Source organism: Rattus norvegicus, chromosome 12, assembly GCF_021556685.1.
Source record: "Rattus norvegicus strain SHRSP/BbbUtx chromosome 12, alternate assembly SHRSP_T2T, whole genome shotgun sequence".
Taxonomy (NCBI): domain Eukaryota; kingdom Metazoa; phylum Chordata; class Mammalia; order Rodentia; family Muridae; genus Rattus; species Rattus norvegicus.
The window spans coordinates 44,123,793-44,132,484 of NC_141545.1; the positions used below are offsets into that span (position 1 = coordinate 44,123,793).

General features: G+C 44.0%; 1 long non-coding RNA gene across 2 annotated transcripts; it reads left to right on the plus strand.

The window, feature by feature from the left end:
- The first annotated feature begins 230 nt into the window (after window positions 1-230).
- LOC120095984 (uncharacterized) lies at window positions 231-4,595 on the plus strand. 2 transcript variants are annotated; one of them, XR_015634357.1, is made up of 3 exons: window positions 231-552; window positions 780-834; window positions 3,057-4,595. It is a non-coding gene; the product is annotated as an uncharacterized LOC120095984 (long non-coding RNA). The 2 variants fall into 2 exon arrangements; XR_015634358.1 differs by having other exon boundaries at window positions 243-552; window positions 3,568-4,594.
- Window positions 4,596-8,692: the final 4,097 nt, after the last annotated feature.

Here is an 8,692-nt window from a genome sequence, read left to right on the forward strand (position 1 = left end):
CTAACAAAACAACAATGTAATCAGACCCAGTGATGTGTCTCCACAAGAGGCATAAACTCAAGACATTTGGTTGATTCATTGTTTCCATGAGAGACAGATCTGAGGGGCCAAAGAGATATTTACAAACATTCTGAGCGCTCAGTGCTGCCAAGGCTGTTTAGATGTAAATAAATGTTCTCATCTCTCCGCCCTCTCCCTCTTCCCACCCTCATCCACCCTGCTCTGAGCCAGATTGTTGTCTTATAAGTAGAAGTCTCTAGGCCAGTGGTTCCCAAACTTCCTAATGCTGCAACCCTTTAATACAGTTCCTCCTGTTGTGGTGACCCCCAAATGCAAAATTATTTTGTTGCTATGTTATAACAGTGATGAGGAATCAAGATAAGGAACCTTGAGAAGACAGCTCTCTTCTCAAACCCTTCTGGGATCTAAAGAATGAGGAATTATGACCTCTGTTTGTTTTTGATTTTGTTTTTGTTTTGTTTTATCTTCTAAGGTTTGGGGAATTTCCCAAGAGGGAAAGTAATTCACATTTTGGAAGGAAATTGACAGCAGGTAAGATGAGTTTCCAATATTACCTCCTCAGCTTAAGGACTCCAAGTTATTTGGCGGGGTGTCTTCCAGCCCCCACCTTGTTATTTCTCTGAAATGATAATAATCACCGTTGACCGAGCACTTGAGAAGTGCTTTATTAAACCTTAGCTTGATCCTGGAGTGACAGAGAGGCCACGGGGCTTCAGAAATCAGGTCTTAGCCACACCTTCTATATCTTTGTCTTGCAGGGTTTTTGCCCAGTGAAAATGTGGAGTGTGTAAGGGGAGACCGACTGTCTTTGAGGTAGGATGTGGGACAGTTGCTGGAGGAGCAGTTCCAGGTAGCTCTAGTGTGAGCATGTGAGTCATCCTTTGATTACATGGTGGGGGATTGTACTGGGTGGTAGTTTTGAATCTTGGAGTTCTCTTGGGCTTGGACTTTCATTTTCCCCCTCTATCGTCTTTCCGGTATTTTTGTCTTTGTCATTTTTCTAGGTACTTCACCACCAAATATGTATTTCCATCAGTGGAAAGAGGAAAGTGGCAGTGGGATAGACAATTCCTTTCCCTCTAAGAATATGTACTAGAAATAACAAAAAAATTGTCACTGTTCCATTGGCCAGAACTTTATCTCATATTCCCCACCTAGCTGCAGGAGAGTCTGAAATAGGCAGCCCAGCTAAAATTCCATCATTCCATCAAAGAGGGGAAGCAGATGCTAGAGTCCAGTTGTGTGGTTCGACTTAAAGGTGACTTTCCAAATTACTAATTGAAATGATTTTCCACATCCTATCCCACCAATATTTGAATTCCCAACTTGAGACAATTTGATGTCTTCAGTTCAGATTGCCGCTGAGGACAAGAGAGGTGAAGCGGTTTGTTCTAGATATCCACAAGAGTGGGTTATGGGGGGCACGAGGTTGGATTGGGTATTAATTTTACAAATGACCATCTAATTATGAATATTTCGGCATTCAAATGGGTTTTTGCTTCTGTAGACAACATTGTTACCATGGTAGCGAATAGATTCTCATGTAATGGAGACTTCTATACATACATATGCCCTGTTTGGTGCTCAGTGCTGTTTGATGGCTAGGAATGACTGTGAGTAATAGTTCCTAAATTTTGACATCAGCATGGTTCTAGCGAGTCTCAATTAAATAATTCGCACGACGTGTTAAAAAGAAAACGAGAGGACCCTAGATCCCGGAGAGTCAATAAACAATAACACCGACTGTTCTCCCATGGGCAAAGACTCTGTGTCACTGAAGCGAAGAGGAACTGTGTGGGAGACGGTGGATGATAGTCATTAAAGAACCAGAAACAGAGTTTTGTTTCTGCTGCTCGAGCCTGGGCAGTTTGTAATGGAAGGCTCCTCCTGATTCTGGAGTCTGGGAAGTCCAAGGCAAGGTGCTGACCTCTGGTGAGGGACTTCATGCTGCAGCATGAAGGAAACCTTTGACATCCACATGCTTGCATACTCACACGTATGCGCAATCTCCCATACATGAGCATGCACATCCATTTCTAATTACTTCCTTGGAAAAGCTCCACCTCCAAGTGCCTGAACTCGGAGACCATGCAACAGGTCCCCCACTCACTGACAACTCACTATCTGACTTCGAATGTGAAAGCCACCATCCTCACAATATGCCAACATTTACCCATGAACCCATTACACACGAACATCTCCATTGCCAAAAATGTTAGAACCACCCGGCAGGACACCCATGCCTCAGTAGGACTCTTCCCTCCAGACTGCCAGATGCCGTGGGCATCCAATTGCATCATGCAAATACGGAGCAGATGGGTTGTAGCGAGGAACTGCAGATCTCACAGAGGAGGTAACGTTTCAGAAGTGGATGGAAATGTTGACAGAGAAGGCTGTAATCCCAGGCAAAACCTCTGAAGGAAGATGGGGGCAGATGGGCGGTGGCAGGTCTATCTAAGGGCAGGTGCTTCAAAGGAGGAATGATTTGTGTATGAAAGGATTAAGAGAAGACGCCCTTAGGAAAATTGAGGAGGCCTTCCAACATCTCACAGAAATTGCCTCTCCCCTAATCCCGCGGCAGAAAGTCCAACGCTAGGGAAAATGTGTCATATCATATAATTTATGTTCGCAGGTATTCTCAGACGACTTGTCAAAACTTGATAAGCTTTGTTCACTCTTAAGAATTAACGGGCTGTTGACATGATAGCCCGGCTGTAGTTAGGTATATAAAAAAAGTAAAAAAAAAAAAAACTTAAAAAAATCATTTCAGTTTGAAGAGTTTCAACCCCCTGGCGTCTCTTGGATGTTTTATTAGATTGTGAGGTTTACTGAATATTCTTTCTTCGGAGGGATGTCAGAGGTCTTGACTTGCCTATTAGAGGCTTGGCTACAGCTGGCTGCAAAATATGGTGGAGGAAGGGAAGATGTGATGGTGGGATGTTCCAACTCGGCAGCCTCTTGGTGCAGTGTGGTTATAAGGACACCATTCTTATTTAAGTAACAATTGGCGTGAACGGAAGTTCTATCATTTACAGGTGTACTACACCAAACGCTTTCCCTGGGGTGTATCTTCCAGTCTCAGAAGAACCTAGAAAGTATTAACAGTTTCTACCTCACCCCCAAATAACAATTGGATATACTGACCATTGGATACAGTTAAATGTTTTGCTATGGAGGGTAAACGATACATCTTTTGAGAGACTCCATGCCTTTCTCTGGTGGAAAAATTAAAAAGGTCTTTGAAACTTCTAAAGCAAGCCTTTAGCATGTTTGTACAGGGTTTGCTTTTCTGATGGATAGCCTTTTGGTTAGTGTTACCGAACCACGTCCTCAGCTCGCTCTCAAGACATTGTCTGAATCCATCTGTAACAAAAAGTAAACAGAGTCATGGCTCTCATTACCTATACATGGCAAAGCTGGGACCTGCCGTGGGTCAGTCAATGCATCGACTCACGATTAGAAGTTCTGTTGAGAATTCAGCTCTTGAGACCCCGAGGACACCTCTTAACCCCATTTGTGTTCCCTGAAATTTTTAATTTTTCACAGAGCAGTACTGATCCGCCATGAAGGGTCAAGATGGCATGATAAACTTCGGACAGAGCCAGGACGGAAATGCAGCATCCTTCGAGTTCCAGGATGCCGTCTTCCCCACTGCCTAGCCTGTAGATACTGGGCTGTCAGGCTGGCTCTGCCTTTGAGGGCTCAACATCCCTACTGCTGATGGTTTCCTTATGTATGGCCCAGGCCTGGCAAATGCAGTTACTGGTGACATTGTGACCAGGGCTGAACTTATTTACAGTAACTACCCCCACTTCTCCAGTAAGGCACTCCTGGGTAATTGAGTGGACCAGGCAAGAATTAGATCTGGGCCCATGATCTATACAGCCTGCCCGGAGCTTAATCTTCGTCAATTATCTCTAGCTATCATGCTCCTCTTGCAAGAGGCATCCCGTGAGGCCTTCAGAAGGCCAACCCAAGGGGCAGCTTCAGATCCATTCAGAAGAGGACCAAGGAGCAGCGCTGCCTGTCGCCCCAAAGCAAGAACCACCTTGTGTGGTCTCAGACGTTATTTACATGAGTTCAGCATGCCCTTCACCCTCAGCTAGATCTTCCAGCCCTGATCTACAGAGGAAAGGCCTCTTTTCTCTTCATCAATGGATACATCTATGTAGCTGGATACATCTACGTAGATGGATACATCAAGGATCACAGGGACCGTGCCTGGCTCACCTCTCTGTCAGGCACACATTACCCAGTGCCCAGCATTGTCAAACTGCAATCAAGGGACAGACAACAAAGTCTTCCACCTAGGTTCCTTTAGCCCCATTTCCTATGTCACTTTGACTCTCTGTAATTTGGTCGTGTCTGGAAAAAGTGGGATGTGTTTGTTCTGGAGTGGGCTTGGAAGCAAGGTCTCTGTGCAAAAAGAAAAGAAAACAAAAACAAAAAACCCAAACCTTGTATCTAATGAGAATACTCTTGTACTCCTCGGGAGAGTCTAACCGTTTGATGAGTGTGTTCAACGCTTTAGCTATTTGGCAATAAAAATAATTTTTGTTTCTCTTTCGAAACCACTTTATGGAGGTGAATGCTTGAGAACCCGGGTTTACTTCATGCATACATCTTTGTAAGCTCAGGAAAAGTGTGTCTCCCTATGAGGCCATCACCCCAAGTCCAGGAACATGTCCCCATCTTCAAAAGCTCTCGGCTCCACCACCCAGTGATTATTGTTATAAGAACATGTAGCATAAAATCTGTCCAGTCAGCAACATTTTGGTATGGAAGGCCCCCCATTATTTATGATTTGAGCACTTCAATAGATGCACATGTTTCATTTTCATAATCTCTAAGTCCTACTCCCCCAACTTCAACTCCAGGACCCTCCTTCCCACCACCATGACACCCTTCCAAGTTCATCCTCTTTCTTCTTAAAAATTCACCACGCCCAATTTGTATTATGTGCATGCTCACTGGCGTGGGACCAACTGCTGGAGAACAGGAAACCTACCGGTGGTCTCACCCCCGAGAAATCTGGCTCTCCTACCCTCGGCAGCCATTTACTGCCTGTAGCCCCTCAGCTGGAGGTGAGACCCATGCTGTGTGTTAAAGCTCCAGAGTTTATTTGTCTTGCTGAGGAATACTTCAAATCTTTATGCTTCTTTTGTTCTCCTTTGGCAACTACATTTTTCACTCTGCCTATCACTGGCCTCTTCTTGGGGTGTTTATCTTTCTGAGATTGAGCGTGTCCTTAAGGTACATCCATAGGTTGCAAACAATGAAATTTTCTTCTTTTTCATGGAATAATATCCCATCTCATACCTGTACCATATATATGGCATACAGGGTCTCACTATATAGCCTTTCTGGCCTGGAACTCAGTGTGTAGACCAGGCTGGTCTCAAACTGAACAGAAATTTCTGGATACTCAGTGCTAGGATTAAACACATGTGCCACCATACCTGGCCTAATATTTTGTTTTAAATTACTTTTACTTATTTGAAAGTAAGCAAATTGCATAATACATATCCTCATTAACACAACAACTATATGCTAATTGGTTTGACCTAGTTATCTAAAATGTATACATATGCTAGGATCTCACACCATGTACCATAACTATATATGTATACACACATATACATATACATGTATACATATACATATATATGCATATATACATATACATATACATATAACATGTTTTCTTTATCCATCCATCCACCATCCATCCATCATCGATCCATCAATCCATCCTTGAACATGTAGGTGGCTTCCATATCTTAGCCTTCCTGAATAACTACAACTGGTTTGGAAGTGTGGAAAGGTCTCCGAGAGTCCGATTTCAATTACTTTTGGTTGCAGAGGAAATGGAGTAGATCATGTGGTAGTTAGCATTAAGGTTAGGGGTAGGGTTGTTAGGGTTGATCCTATGACATTTTCTGTAATGACTTTCAGTTCAAAGGGTCGGCTGGGTTAGGGTTGGGATTGAGCTGAGTTAGGCTGGACTGGGTAAGGGTTAGGGTTAGGATTGGATGGAGTTTGGGTTGCATTGAGTTGGGTTAGTAAGATTAGGATTAGAGTTGAGTAATTTGGGTTGTAATGAGTTGGTTTAGGGGTAGGTTTGGGTTGGGTTACGGTAAGATTAGGGCCGGGACTTGGGTTAGGTTTGTGTTGTGTTGTGTTGGGTTAGGGTCGTGTTGGCTGTGTTACAGACAGTGGTAAGGTTCTGGTTAGGGTCGAGTGTGTTATGTTGGGTTGGACGAGGGTCAGGTTTGGTTAAGGTTAGTGACAAGTTTAGGGTTAGCGTTGAGTGACCTGGATTGGATTAACTTGGTTTAGATTTCTATTTCGGTTGGGTCGCATTAAGATTACGTTTAGGGCTATGTTTATGTCTGTGTTTATGTCTGTGTTGGCTTGGATTAAGTTGGATTACAGCTAAGGTGGTGCTGGGCTGGGAATGTGGTCCTTCTCTCTCCATATCCTTGCTAACACCAGTTCTTTCTGTCACTGTTAAGTAGTCACGCTTGCTAACAGCTCGTTGTGGATTGTAATTTGCTTTGACACAAGATATTGCAATTCTTCCCAGTTTTGTTCTTGTTCAAGGTTTCTCTGTCTGCTTCAGGGTCTCCTGTGTTCTACATGGACCTTCAGAATGTCCTCTGCCGTTTCTGTGAAAAGCGATGCCAGATTTTTGATTTTCTCATGTAACTTCTTTTTGGAGAGTCCTGTTGTAAGCGTCACTCTGTGCATTTGCGTGGGATGCAGTGTGCTGGCGGTGAGATTTGTCTCGTTCAGAGACCTTTATTGTTCTCTTGATAAAAATGCCATTGCCTTCCTTGTACAGGGGTCCCTGGTAGGAGTGACGCACCTTCTCCTGTGACTATTGTGGTGGCCAGGGGCTCAAGTGGAAGTGACTAAGAAGGGAAAATCCTTAAAAGTAACTTATTGGATTATCTAAGAAATCTGGAGATGATTCTGAGAAACCATGAAAAAGAATCTCTCTTCTCTCTCCCTATGGGTTTTCTCACCTGGCTCTCTATTCTCTCTCCTTGTTTATCAGCTCTGCTCTGTCCTCTGTGTTAGTATGTAACACTTTTCCCCCTCTCTGGTAACTTTGTAACGATTTCCAGGGAAGGACCTTGACTAGTCAGCGGTGTAATGCACCTCTAGAACTCTGATTATCGCTTGTTTGTTTGTTCTTTTTTTTTTTGTTGTTGTTGTTGTTCTTGTTGGGTTTTTTTGGGGGGGGTTGTGGGGTGTAGCTCCTTGGTTGCCACACTTCTGTGAATGCACAGATGGGGGAGGGTACATTTTCATCATCGGCCCCTCAGTGCCTCTGGGAATGGTTGAAGAATAGTCTTTTTGAGCAAGAGATGCTGTTTCTAGGTAGAGACAAGGCAGATGAAAAGGATTTCACTTGGCCTCTGTAAGCTTTTGTGTCACGACTTCAAGATGTATATGTATTCTTATTTATTCTTGGCAAATTTCAAACCTGTGTCTGATGCGTTTGACTCAATCCACCCTCCATCACTCAGCTTTTGTGGTCCTGACTACTCTGCTGGCATCCCTACAAAATAACAGGAACCGTCCTTCCACCTTTAGTTCAGACCACAGCAAGTTAGTGACCCACAGAATTCCCACTGGGAGCTAAAATTGGTTAATATTTTGCTTGTTAACTTTTAAGTTACATTTATTTAATTATTTGCCGCATGTACTGATGTGTGCTACAGCACCTGTGGAGGTCAGAAGACCTTCCATCATGTGGGACCCGGGGATTGAACCCAGATCATCAGACTTGAATGCAGTCCCCATTACCTCGGGAACCATATTGCTGGCCCAGAGTGAACATTTCAAAGCCTAATCATCTTCAAAAGTTGTTTTGGTTTGGTAGTGCTGGGACTTCAAAGCCAGGGCCTTGTGCATGCCAGATTATCTCAGAGGCTCGAGCTCCTGTCTAGGAGAAACAAAAGTGGGTTACAGCCCATAGGTACTACACTCACAGCTCACCTGACCCTTCTTTTTTGGGTCAGCGGGTGCACAGGTATTTTTGTTTCTGATGGATTGCTGCTTGGTAGGTCCTCTAGTAGTGTGGCTCTCAGCTAGTTATCCTGTGCACAGCCTGCTTCTGGGAGGGTATTAGTCAGGGCTCTCTAAAGTCACAGAACTTACGGAATGTCTCTCTATATTAAGGGAACTTACTGTGATGACATACAGTCTGTAGTCCAACTAACCCAACAGTGGGCAGCTGTGAATGGGAAGTCCAAGAATCTAGTAGTTGGGCTGGAGAGATGGCTCAGTGGTTAAGAGCACTGACTGCTCTTCCATAGGTCCTGAGTTCAAATCCCAGCAACCACATGGTGGCTCACAACCATCTGTAATGGGATCCGATGCCTTCTTCTGGTGTGTCTGAAGACAGCTTCAGTGTACTCATACATAAAATAAATAAATAAATCGAGAGAGAGAGAGAGAGAGAGAGAGAGAGAGAGAGAGAGAGAGAGAGAGAATGAATCTAGTTGTTGCTCAGTCCCACAAGGCTTGTTGTTTAAGCTGGTCTTCTGTAGAAGTAGGTTCCAACAGATGTGTTGACAAGTAAGTGCAAGCAGGAGAAGAGCAACTCTTCCTTCTTCCAGTGTTCTTATGTAGGCCTCCAGCAGAAGGTGTGGCCCAGATT